The sequence below is a fragment of the Eleutherodactylus coqui genome, chromosome 7 (assembly GCF_035609145.1).
Source record: "Eleutherodactylus coqui strain aEleCoq1 chromosome 7, aEleCoq1.hap1, whole genome shotgun sequence".
Taxonomy (NCBI): Eukaryota; Metazoa; Chordata; class Amphibia; order Anura; family Eleutherodactylidae; genus Eleutherodactylus; species Eleutherodactylus coqui.
In genome coordinates, this window is record NC_089843.1 from 189,443,344 (window position 1) to 189,458,045 (window position 14,702).

Below are 14,702 nucleotides of genomic sequence, written 5' to 3' on the forward strand. Positions count from 1 at the left end.
AAGTTTGGTCTTGGAAGTACAGTCATAAAAGATGATTTCTCAAAGGTCCAGGTATTTTCCTTGTTGGAATTCATCTTTTAGTAGCATAGCTATTTCTAAAAGGCCAGATGTCAGTATCATTTCTGCACTATTCAAAGGACAGCAGAGATGAAGTTCCAACTTGGCATCTTTGTGCCGCATCTTTATCTGGCATTGCTTCAATCATCTTGAAATACAGCACTTGTACCATCTGGGAAAGCAGAAATTGGCAATCTGCTAGAATTTTAACAATCGGCTTCATTGCTCTGGCTTTAAACATTATGATGTAAACTATTTCCTAATGCTTCAACATATTCCACACTTACCTGGTATTCCTGAATGGACCCTCTATAACTGCAAAGCTGCTGTGCAGATCAATGCAGGTGAAATAAAGAACAGCGATCCTACCAGTGTAATAGGGTCACTTTTTATTTTACTATTAACCATGATCTTTTATTCAGTGTTCCCTAAGGTCTTATAAATAACGTACAGCTTATGGTCATTCTAATGTAGAATGTTTTTAGAGTTGTATTTGATAACAAATTGTGCATTGATTAATCACTAGGTTGCAAATTATGTAATTTGATTGATTTGATTTGATTTAATTGAAAGTATAGCAGCATAATACAGGGTGCCCCAAACAATGGATACATACTTTAACAGCTTATAACTCATTAACTCCTCTGGGGGAAATAAATGAAAGCTAGTTCAAAGGAAAACTGGTTTAGTTGCCCACAGCAACCAATCACGATTAAAGCTTAGTCTGGTGGAGCCTGCGTTTGAACCTACTTAGGGTTCATCCTCAGGGCCTGAGGAAGAACCCTAAGTAGGTATAAAAGCTCTCCATAACATCATGTCTTTTTGTTAGCCATTAAAAGGTATCATATCTACAAGATTACTTGGTTTCTCTTATTGACAATCACATTGTGCTCTACTGGCTAATACAGTATCAAACTTTTTTCTTTTTACCAAATATCCACAAGAAACATTCCCGAAGACCATGGTCATCGATGGGGCCCAAAAAGCAAGAAAGATTGATGGGGTCCTAGAAAATCTGCACAGCAAAGCAAGTCATGGGACAGGAATTTCAAGATCAAGTAACCAACGCATTTTGTAGCGCCGTCATTGTAAATATTTCATTGCAAGAATAGTCCATGCTGTCCATGAAGATGATCCAGAAAGGGCAGTTTTGCGAGTGATACTTGGCAAGATGTACAGAGGATGTACAGTTTTGAAGAAAGATTGTTTGGAGAGATGAGGCTACATTTCAATTTAGTGGCTCAATTAATCGCCACAATTACACCTACTGGTGACATGAGAATCCACGTTGTCGATGGAACATTATGTTGATTTACCAGGAGTTACAATGTGGTATGGCTAATCAATGAAGGGATTAATTGGATCATTCTTTTTTTACACTACTGTAACTGGTGCCGTTTATTTGCTGCAGTAATCTGTCATGCCACGAATTAAGGATGAGGAGTTTCATTTCCAACAAGACGGAACATTCCCTACTCTGTCACCATGATGTAAGATGTAACAATCTGCCAATCAGATGGATTTTAGAAAGAGGTTCAGTAGAATGCCTTCGCATTCACCAGACCTCATGCTGTCAGTAGACTTTTTTTGTAGGCATACTTGAAAGATAAAATTTACTGCAAAAAATCCAGCAGCAGCCAATAAATTGAAGGCAGCTGCTGAACAAGAATGCACACAAATACCAAATGAAGAGATTCTTGATGTTTGCAATTCCATTGCTTCCCATTATCTGCAGTGCCAGGAACAGAACGGTCAGCAGTTTGAAAACAGGCGTTGACAAACAGTCAAAAGGAATCAGGCTGCATTCCATCTCTCCATTTAGTTATTAGAGCAGATAAATGGCAGATAAAAACTGAAATAAAAATGTTTCAATAGGGTTAAAAAAACAGAAAACACACGGAAAGATTTTAGTTTTCTTCCGTTCCATTTGTTTCTGTTTTTATTAACTGAACAAAAAGCGCAGCTTTCTGTTTGCTTTCCGTTTATTTAACCCCATTGAAATCAATTGGGAAAAAAAACTGATAGGTTTATTTCCACTTTAATTTAGTTTCTCGACTCCAAAAACAGAACAGAGAAACAAAATTATAACTGGCAGCGTAATGTTGCTTTTACACGGAATGAGAATCTCACTATTCTCACCTGTCTGAGTGAACGAGCCTGTTAGATTGCACGATTCTTGTTGAGAATGGTGTAGTTCTCGTTCACTAATCATTCACATTCCTATGAATGATTAGTGCTCAAGTCAGTGCTGATTTTTATGTTGGCTGAAACTGAATGATGGAAAACATCTGCGCAATTTATTCAGACGTTGGCTGCATTTAAACTGAACAATTCTTCAATTTCGCTTGTTTGAACGATTTTCTGAACCATAATCGTTCAGTCTACATGTAGCAAAACTGAAGTGTGAATGCAGCTTTATTCATTTCTGTATGAAGGAATATGTTAATAAACACTGACTTTATAATCATTCAAAGTGTGTGTACATTTTTTGGGGTACCCTGTAGTTCACGATAATTACCATAAGTCATTCCTTCCATCATTTGAAGTGAAAATAATGTCAAATATTTAAAGAAAAACATAATTATTTTGTGAGTCTAAATTCACTTTCCAACATTTCTAGAGTATAATCATGTTCTATAGCCATATGAAGCAGGTTAGATCTCGTGCACGGTACTACATGATACATCCATACCATACAGCACTCTGCACAAATACACAAGCTGTACTATATTTTTGAATACATGGTGTTCAGTACTGGTATCATACGACTTCCTTGCATTTCTGTATGATGTTATGTACAGATACTATATAAGTTCTAAAGTTTCCTACTGCAAAATCAATTGTCCTTGCCAGAACTTTAGGGGAACATATTGGTATTCATACATAGGGTCTGACACAACTCCATATACACTCATTTGATTTTTCAGTATGCATTGATCTAAAGGGGAAAACTAGCAGTGCTGTGGAGTCAGAGAGTCGCAGACAGAGATCCATTTTTGTGCAGTCAGTAGAGATATACTAATTCAGGCTTATAATAAAATAACATTTATAAATATATATATATATATATATATATATATATATATATATATAATTTTTTGAATTAAATGCCACATTTGTTGCATATTTGCTTTTATAGGAATTTAGCAAAGGTTTGAAATGTGCTATAAATATATGCTCTGTTCCCCCTATTTATCAAAAACATTGTGTTCTGCATGTTTATAATTTAGTGCAGTTTTGTGTTCTGAAATTGTATTCCAATAAATATATTTTATCTTGTATCTGAATCGCTTGATTATTTTATCATAATGGTGATGAAAAGCCTGATGTAACCATGGTAATACAGCAAATTTATCACTTAAAAACCACAAGTCACATACAAAGGAATCTGGCAAAACTGAGGTTTAGCTTTCCAACTCCACAGCCCTGAAAACCAGTGCTATATATCATAATGTAATTGTTCTTAGTAAGAAAAAACAGGTAATCTTGTAGATATGATACCTTTTAATGGCTAAAAAAATACATAATGTTACAGCAAGCTTTTGGGTTCTTCTTATCGAGCCTTCATCAGTCTGAAATGAAACTGGTTTGGATGGGACACAAATATAACCATACAAAGGCAGAGGGGAGGGGGGACACCCCTCTTGATCTTAATAAATGAAATGTGAGACTTAAAATAACACCAGACAATCTAAGCAAAGAGATAAATACTTAATTAGTCCACTGAGCTGAGGAATGTGACAGTTTTATGATATCTGTTATCTCTCCTTTAAAAGCTGTGCATAGAAGGAGGTGGAAACACTACCTCTGCAGCACCACCTATTGGATGGCAACATTCTTACAATCAATTTCTGAATTATTATGTAAAAAAATAAACAATGATTGGGAAGAGGACACCCATCTTTACCTCTTTCAGACCTTTCATATTCTCCATTTATGTAAAAAAAAAAACGAGCTCAGGTTCATTGCATTCTTGAGGGATTCAAACATGGCCATAAACTTATGCTCCCATAATCATCTGTGACACTGTGATTTGAAGTTGCCCTTCAGTATGATAACCCTCATCTGCTCTATGCCATTTCCGTGACCACAAATATGTTTTGCCACAGGTGACTCTGTCTTTTTCTCTCCAATTGAGTGGTGATGAGATCGCATGCTGGCTCTCAGTTTTTGTCCTATTTTCCCAATATAAAGCCCCCCCCCCCCCCCCCAACAGGACATTTACTGCACCGGATCAGATACACAACATTGGATGTGGAACATGTGCCAGTTTCTTTAGAAGATGTTTCAGTTCCACAAATGGAACTGAAACATCTTCTAAAGAAACTGTCACTGGCTAACACAGTACCAAACCCCTTTTTTTCATATATCATAGTGGCACAGAGATGCAAAGAATCTCTATACAAGCATATGAAGGTATACAACTGCCAGAAGTTAACTTTAAAGCCTTTAAAGAATTTGTAACTTGTACAGAGCTGTAATAAAGTTGGGTTCTTATAGCTTTATCTTACCAGTTTGATATTGAGAAGAAAACCAAAATACCTGAAGGAAACACAAGTTCATCAAGAAGAAGGCAAAAAACCATATGAACTGGATATCATCTGCGCCATATTAAAAGGTAAAACAAAATTCACTCCCCCATTCAAAATAAATCCCTGGATGAATGGCCCATCTCCATATGTTATGGTACTAAATTTTGGAAGAAAAATATTCACGACCCTCTTGAATGTTTTCTGTGAATCAACCATCACCTTAACATGTGGCAGAGAGTTCCACTGTTCTTCCAGTAAAGAATAGAGATGAACAATTTGAACCTGTAATACCTGAGGTCAGGTAGTACTTTGCAAAAAAATCTTTTTTGGTCAGAACCTGAACCTCATATGGTTTGTATCTGCCAAACCAGAAGTTCATAAAAGCCCCGAAAACAAGCATTGAGGGTGGTGGTTATTATTCTTCAAAGGATTAGCACTGTTACCTTGCATGGAAAACTCCATGCAGACATTGTCTTTGGCATAATTGTCCTATTTAAACCTGACCAAACACTTAGCCACCATGTGGCTTCCTTCTCCAGAGGGGAAGAAGAAACACAAAGAGAACATACAAGCTCCATACAGATGTTACATTAGGTCATTTTTGAACCTAGAACCCCAGCAGTGCAAGGCTAACCACTCAACAATGCTTCTTCCTTTTTCCTCCATTTCCTGTTCCTTTAGATGAGAAGAAAAAGAATGAAAGAAAAAAACGAGGAGGATAAAGGTAACCTTTTCTCCTCCAGAGGAAGACGGACTATGAACCTTGGTGGTTCAGTGATTAGCACTGTTGGCTTTCAGCGTTGGGGTCCTAGGTTCAAATCTCACCAAAGACAACATCTGTAAAGGGTATGTATGGTCTCTTTATATTTTATCTCCTCCTCTGGAAAAGGAAGAAGGATCATGATAGTTGTTGAGCGTTTAGCTCTGTTTCCTTAACAATGCTGGAATACTAGGTTTAAATTTCACAAAGGACAACATCTGCATGGAGTTTTATGTTCTCTTCATGTTGTTTCTGCTTCCATGAAGGAAAACATATGGTGGCTCAGTAGTTTGTAGTGATGGAGTTGTAGGTTCAAATCTGACCAAAGTCAACATCTGCATGAGGTTTTCCAATTTCATGCAGATATTGTCCTTGGTAAGAATCCTGGAACACATCAATGTTGTCCATCCAGTTTTAACAAGAGGGGGAAGCCATCAACTCCTGCAAGGTCTTCTTGACAATCCATATTACAGTAGAGATGCTCAGGAACTTGAAATGCAGTGATGCAAATGAATTCCCTGTAGGCAAGGAACCTGAAACACAAAAATAGAATAACAGGGAAAAATGCACCCTCTAACTACTGCATTTGTGACATTATTAAATAAAACGGTATGTGTTCTTACCTCAGGGTAACCAAGAGCAGTTCCTCAGGAGAAATGCACAGATGCATGTTGGTGTCGACTTACATAAGCCCAGGATGCACTTCCTCCAGAAGCCTATCAAACAATGATGGACAAGCAACAGAAGGCAGTGAACTTCTCAGGATAGTGTCTCAAGTCACATGTTTAGAAGACTAAGAACTCTCTCAAAGAAATGCAGGAAAGCACTAGAATCACTAAAGAATGGCGTTTGAGTGATAATTTGACTGTTTTATGGGAGTGTTCTGTGGGTTTGGACACATTTCACACTATTGGGACCTACATGGGTTGTTTTTGTGCACAAAATATGCAGGAAATATGCCTATAAAAAAAACCCACACACATCCAAATAGCAGCAAAAACACAATACATAGGCCAAAAATACACATACGCCCATGTGAATAAGGCCTAACAGCTGGGAGCGAAGAAACCTCCAATTTCAGCCTTTTAACCGTTTACATGCAGCTGTTATAGTGACCACGGCATATAAAAGGTTGACACCTGTTGGACACTCAGACATGATCATGGGGTGTTGATAGGTTGCTATGCTATTTGTAGGCTTGGCAATGGCCTCCGGGTCTGCCATCTACGGTGGTCTGTGAGACCCAGAGGCAAGATCTCATAGACCAATGTAATACACTGTAATACTAATATCTTTCAGTGTGTTATAGGAATCATTATGCTTAATGAAATTCAAGTCCCTTGGTTAGACAAAAATAAAAAGTGTACTAAAAATGGTAAAAAATATTTTAAAAGTCACAACTCACCTTTTGCTACTCACTATGTAAGAAAAACAAACACAAGTTTGGTATTGCTGCATTCACAATAACCCATGTAAAAAATGTAGCATATTACTCAACCCGATTGGTGAATATATATATATATATATATATATATATATATATATATATATATATATATATATACACTACCGTTCAAAAGTTTGGGGTCACATTGAAATGTCCTTATTTTTGAAGGAAAAGCACTGTACTTTTCAATGAAGATAACTTTAAACTAGTCCTAACTTTAAACAAATGCACTCTATACATTGCTAATGTGGTAAATGACTATTCTAGCTGCAAATGTCTGTTTTTTTGTGCAAAATCTACAAAGGTGAATAGAGGCCCATTTCCAGCAACTATCACTCCAGTATTCAAATGGTACAATGTGTTTGCTCATTGGCTCAGAAGGCTAATTGATGATTATAAAACCCTTGTGCAATCATGTTCACACATCTGAAAACAGTCTAGCTCGTTACAGAAGCTACAAAACTGACCTTCCTGTGAGCAGATTGAGTTTCTGGAGCATCACATTTGTGGGGTCAATTAAACGCTCAAAATGGCCAGAAAAAGAGAACTTTCATCTGAAACTCGACAGTCTATTCTTGTTCTTAGAAATGAAGGCTATTCCATGCGAGAAATTGCTAAGAAATTGAAGATTTCCTACAACGGTGTGTACTCCTCCCTTCAGAGGACAGCACAAACAGGCTCTAACCAGAGTAGAAAAAGAAGTGGGAGGCCGCGTTGCACAACTAAGCAAGAAGATAAGCACATTAGAGTCTCTAGTTTGAGAAACAGACGCCTCACAGGTACCCAACTGCCATCTTCATTAAATAGTACCCGCAAAACACCAGTGTCAACATCTACAGTGAAGAGGCGGCTGCGGGATTTTGGGCTTCAGGGCAGAGTGGCAAAGAAAAAGCCATATCTGAGACTGGCCAATAAAAGAAAAAGATTAAGATGGGCAAAAGAACACAGACATTGGACAGAGGAAGACTGGAAAAAAGTGTTGTGGACGGATGAATCCAAGTTTGAGGTGTTTGGATCACAAAGAAGAACGTTTGTGAGACGCAGAACAAATGAAAAGATGCTGGAAGAATGCCTGACGCCATCTGTTAAGCATGGTGGAGGTAATGTGATGGTCTGGGGTTGCTTTGGTGCTGGTAAGGTGGGAGATTTGTACAGGGTAAAAGGGATTCTGAATAAGGAAGGCTATCACTCCATTTTGCAACGCCATGCCATACCCAGTGGACAGCGCTTGATTGGAACCAATTTCATCCTACAACAGGACAATGACCCTAAACACACCTCCAAATTGTGCAAGAACTATTTACAGCAGAAGCAGGCAGCTGGTATTCTATCGGTAATGGAGTGGCCAGCGCAGTCACCAGATCTGAACCCCATTGAGCTGTTGTTGGAGCAGCTTGACCGTATGGTACGCCAGAAGTGCCCATCCAACCAATCCAACTTGTGGGAGATGCTTCTAGAAGCGTGGGGTGCAATTTCACAAGCTTACCTCAACAAATTAACAGCTAGAATGTCAAAGGTGTGCAATGCTGTAATTGCTGCAAAAGGAGGATTCTTTGACGAAAGCAAAGTTTGATGTAAAAACAATGTTATTTCAAATACAAATCATTATTTCTAACCTTGTCAATGTCTTGACTCTATTTTCTATTCATTTCACAACGCATGGTGGTGAATAAGTGTGACTTTTCATGGAAAACACAAAATTGTTTGGGTGACCCCAAACTTTTGAACGGTAGTGTATGTAACATGACCAAAAGAGCTAATTTTACATATTTTGCCTCACAAAAAAATGGGAAAGAAAGTGATCAAAATGTCAAATGTTACCATTAAAAACACATCCCACAAAAAACAAAAAACACACAAAACACTATTGGCAGAAAAGAAGTTATGGATCATTGTATGCAGCAATGCAAAAATATTTTTTTGTTAGCATAAAGTGTAAAAAAGCATCAAAACATAAAAAAGATATAAATTACTAATACCACATGCTGAAGAGCGTAAAAATGAGATAAAAACATACCTCTAAAAAAATGGAAGAAAATCTGATCAAAATGTTTTGTTCCAAAACCTAAGATAAATGAAGAGTAAAACTCAAAATGTAATAAGTTGTACAACACATTATATGTAACCCAATACAGCAGAGAGAATGGGCTTCCTGATCACTGGGGGTCTCACCGCCAAGATCCCCACTGATCTGGAGATTGGGGCTTCTGTGCCTCACTTTTCTGTCACTTCGGAGGTCACTTCTTCCCCAGCAGTGACGTAACTCTGAATGCAGAGCTGGCCGGACATACATGGTTAGCGTTCCATTCATTTCAATCAGAGTGACGGAATTACCCATTTGTATACTCAGAAGTTCCATTGAAAATGAACGTAGCGCTAGTGCCCTTGCAAACCAGTGCTCCATTCAGTCTCCTCCTCATTGCGGAGGGTGCAGTAACCCCACAGTGAAGAGGATGAAGACAATGGACCCTGTTTTTGAGATCAGCAGGGGTCTCAGTGGTTAGACCTCCCCACTGATAAGCAAGTTTTCCCTTATCCTGTAGGTAAGGCATAACTTGCTATTCTGATAAAACTCCTTTTGGGGGTTAAGCATGGAAGGCGACCAACTACAAAAATGACTCTGAATCTGCAGGACATCTGTAGATTGTACAAACTGCTCAGTGACACCATGAAATATTTCATTTTGATTGTCGTGGTTTTGTTTGGAATTGAAAATTTGCTACACATTTCCCCCAGATCGCTTGGGGTTCCTTTGGGTTGGTATTCGTGAATGGCAAAGCACTTGAAATCCACTAATGCTTAGCAGTAGAGATCTACAGTGTTTCAGTGAACACCTACTGCCAAATACAATAAGAATGATTAATGTTTCCCGACAGTTAAGACTTCATTAATAGTTCATGAACAAAAATGAGACCTGAACCTAAAAAAAAAAAAAAAGATTGTTCCAATAGTAATTTGTTGGGAAGATCGGTCCCACGGATGCATAAATCTGCACAATGATGTGTCAGAAAGATGACTGATTGAATGGGAAGAAATCGATGCTCAATATTACGGGTGGATTCAGAGAGGTAATTAGGATTTTATGTCCCCTAAGTGAATAATTAAATTTAAGCATTTTCAGCCAGCAATTTCAAATTAATTGAAGCATGTAATAATATGTTCCCTAATTGGCTTATATTTCTAATGGAACATTTATCATGTCATATTTAAAGAGACGCTGTCACCATCTTTTTGCATCCTTCTCTGACAGTAGCACAGGGTAATGGCAGGTATGCTGATTATGGTGATATGTCTGCTGTGTGGATCTGTACAGTAGTTTGGGAGAAACTTACCTTTTATCAGTAGCTGCACATACATAGAGGACTACTTAAAGTAGTCCTGGATATTCATGAGCTGCAGGCTAGTCCCACCGACCCACCCCTCCAGCTATTGATTGACAGCTCTCTGCCTATTACTGTGCTAATCATTGGCTGGAGGGCGGGCTGAGTGTGGCTAGCTTGCAGCTCAGGAAGATACAGGTCTACTTCTGGGTCTGGCTGCTACTAATAAAATGCAAGTTTCTCCAAAACTACTGCACAGATCCACACGCGCACTACCTTATGGTAATCTCAGTGAGGGCTGCTAAAAAATGGTGACACATTTCCTTTAACTAATCATGTTCCATGGCAACATCTAAAACCCAGATTTATTATTAAAAAGAAAAACAGCATTGGATCATCCAAGACTCCAGAACACTAGATATCCTGAGGCCAAATATAAAATATCTAATAAGTTGCATATGTATTCTAATGAAAATATGTGTCTGCATACCAAATGCAAAAAAGAGTAGGATTTAGCCATTTAACATATGTAGAGATATAACTGGCCCTGGAGTGCTAACAATCCAGATTTCTTGGTTGGAGCTCGTCTGACAGCATATACATCTAAAAGATGCTTAACTGCAGTAGTTATTAGCTCGGGCTCGAAAGTGTGCAGTTCTTTAATAAAATATCTCAGGATGCTTCTCAGAATGGCTCTCGGCTGAAATGTGTCCTGCCGCGTTCTGTACGCCGGGAACCCTGATAGCCATCATACATATCCAAAGTACTGCGAAAGCCTCAAAAGGAAATTACTCCCGTGTGGAATTGTAAGCTTCGCGTGTAAGAGACCAGAGTCCTACGTGATGAAGAGGATCAGTAATATGAGTGGATAACGTAACTAAGGAGCAGCACCCAGACGCGGTCATAAAACTGCTAACCTGCAGCTACAACCTGGTTGGGTAGATATAATGTTCACCTCTGTTCCCATTCATCAATCCCCGGCTGGCATACTAATTTGCTATTCCTTTGATAGACTAGAAAAAGGAAAGCCACAGCGTAGATTGGAATGAAGCCTTAAAGCGCCTTCACATGAGCGTGACATAGTCACGTTCATGAGAGAATGATGTAATTGTGCTCTGAATAGAGCGCTATCTTCTCCTCTCATGCCATGTTTGAACAGGCGGACAGCCTATTTAGTCGGGGAGGGGGTAAGCCTGATGAAAACCACAAAATTGTGCAGCTCAGTGCACAATTTTGTTCAGGGCAAATGCATATTTGTGCACCCCACAGACTCCTAGGAGGCCTCGGGTGCACAAATGTGGACAAAATTAGAGCATGTCATGTATTTTTTTATGCAACCGAATTTTGAGTGCAAAAACGCTCCATGTGAGGGAACCCATTGAAATAAATGAGTTTTAATAGATGCAGTCTGCGCAAGCGATTTTGCACAAAATCGCTTATGCGAAGGAGCCCTAAAGCCCTTTACACAGCACAATTATCATGTGAATAACTTCTGAACCAATAATTACAAACCAAGTGACTATTAGTCTATTTGCAGTGAGCGGAGGCTAGAGGACATCCCCGGCCGCTATGCCTCCATTCTCTGAATCACTATCGTTCCCATATGAGAGCACATGAGCAATAGTCAGTTGGACGGGTCATGCGCTCCACAGTCATCCCATGTAAAGCTACCTTAAGAGATAGCTTAATACTTATCCGTATAAAGATGTATAACAGAACATACATACATGTCCCAAAAAATGCTTTAAATGATAGTAAGTTGCATACAGGGATTCCTTTAAAACTTTGTCCAAAGCTGTCTTTGCACTTCAAGTGTATTTTTAAACTTCCTGTAGAACTTTAGAATAAATGTCCTTTGTTCATAATTTAGTTTCTAGTGGGTTAAGCCTGGAAAGGGGTGGAAAATAAGGTGATCCTCCAGGCCTGGAGAAGTAAAGATGGCCGCAATCACTTTGCTGACTACCTGAAGCACACTGTATTATTATGCATCAGTAGTCTAAGACACTACACCTGCTTTGATGAACCAGTGCTGTCCACATGAGCAGTGCTAGCCAATCAGAGCACTGTGTAGTATCTTAGGCTATCAATGCATGTTATGCACAGTGTGCATCAGGTAGATAGAGAAGTGGTTCGACCATCTTTGTTTCTCCAGGCCTGGAGGGTGGCTTTAAGAGGAGGAAGACAAAAAAATGTAAAAGAGAGGGAGGGGTATGTGTTGCTAGTAATCTTGTTTTTCACTGCAATTTGAGTCCTAGGTTCAAATTGATAAACTTCATTCAGATGTTGCCCATGGTCAGATTTGAACCTACAATGCCAGAACTGCAAAGCATTAGTTCTAACAACTGAGCCAACACAGAGAAGAAGCATAAATGCAAAGAAAACATAGAAACTCTATGCAAATGTTGTCAATGATCAGCCTTGAACATAGAACTGCAGCTCTATAAGGCAATATTGCTACTCACTGAGCCACCAAGCTTCTTTATGCTTCCTCCTTCTGCTGCTTCTTCTCCAGGAGCAGAAAGAGGAGAAGGAAATGTAAAATAATATCTTCTTCAGCTCCTTTATTTTCTCCTTTTCATTCTCCTTCACTTGCTTCATATACTTCTCATTCTCCTTATTCTTTTTCTCCTTCACCACAGGAGGAGGAAGAAGAAGAAAGAGGAAGAAGGAAGAACCAGCATAGCAGCTCAGTCATTTGCACTGGAGTGCTGGAATTATAGGTTCCAATCTCACCATGGGCAATGTTTGGAGGAGCTTTTTATGTTGTCTTTGTGGTTATTTTTCCTGTTCTTCACCTTAGGGGTAAAAAGCACAGGTGTGGTGGCTCAGCTCTTTGCACTGCTGCTATGCAGTGTTGGAGTTGTAGGTTCAAATCTCACCAAGGGCAACATCTGGATAGAGTTTTTCGAAGTCAGGCAGCTGTTAGCCATGATATTTGGACCGAACGACCTTAGCAGTGAAAGTTAAGATTGCTAGGAACTAAGCCACATTCATAGAACACAGGCGCGTACACACACACGCGCGTTCTTGACATAAATTTTTACGTCTATTAATTTCAATGGCAGTTGGAATCGGCCATCCCGATTTATGATAATTTCTATAAACTCAGGTTCGATATTTCTGAAACAAATATTTCATTGAATGCTTAACACTATTAATCAGGTCCCTGCTTTCGTTTTCCATAGGTGGAACGAAGTCAGTTTTCCTTTGTGATTTACCTCCCCCAGTGAGTTATTAGCTCTTAAAGAGTGTATACATTCTGTAGGCCACTCTGTATATGTATATACACACACACACACATAGATGTCTTGCTGTTGTCAACAACATGTGTCATAATGAACCTAGAGGATTTGCGGATCCTTAATTACTAATTAATGCAAGACCAGAAACTTACCCTCAACGAGATAGGCAGGTTCCAAAATTCCTTGCTGCAGACTGGTTTGCAATATCAGGAGAAGCCCTGGTAGATGCCACTGCACTTACTGATATGATAGGACCAAATTAGTTGGGTACCATCACCATACAGGAAATATCATTTACCATTCCAAAAAAGTAATCTCTGCTTCTTGTATTTATATCTTGTAGATTCAGTTGAGGGATTGAGGTTCTGTGTGAAATTGCATTTCCAAAATCCATTTCAGAATAGGAAAAAAGGTTACAAGTTCCAATTCTCAAAAGCTTGTCTGCTGGACTTCTGCCATTTATTAGCGGGACAGAAATGGAACGGCTGATTTCTTTTCCGTGAAAATCTTCAAGCCTTACATCTTAGGACTGTTATCTAATCAACTCTCATCTACAATAATATTTGTTTGATTGAAGTTGCAACTGTGCTACATAGATATGATGGCAGACGCACAAGGATTGGAACACTTTGGGATTCTGCTGGAACTCTATCTTGTCATACAACAGAAAGGTTTTCTCTTTCCAATTAAAATGACAGATAAAATGCACTGGACTGACAATTATATAAAAATAAAGCCGCTTTCACGCGGCTAAGAAAATCGCGCAAGATTTGGGCCTTCTGAGATGCATGAATATGAAACCCATTCTTTTGAATGGGTTCATACACATGAGCAAATCCTTTGAAATAAAATATCGCGGCATGGTCCACTTTTGGGGGTTCCCCCGGGAAAGCCTTGTGAATGCAATGCAAGGTTTACCCACTGAAAACAGTGTGAATACTCTGCGATTCTCTGCTGCTGCTGAAAGCCACTGCAGAGTTTCATACGTTTTTGCTCAAACATTCGTCTGTCGAAGTCCTGAGTTGCGCCAAAAAGATGAGGGGCGGAGAGGGGGCGGGAGCTCAGTGCACTGCTCCCGTCCCGGCCAGACTCCTCCCCCTACAGGAAGGGACACCATATATAGTCCGGGCGTGAAAACACGGCCGATATACGGACATCTGAATAAGCCCTGAGTGTGAAGAAGGTGATATGTTTCAGGCTACCTTACCATATCTATAAGGGTATGTTCACACAGCAAAGCTAGCCACAGAATGTTCAGTGCCAAATTCCACCTCAAAAACATGTCATAATCCAGAAATCTGACCCAAAAATCCCATAAGTGACTTGTCGCTTCTTGATGCAGAA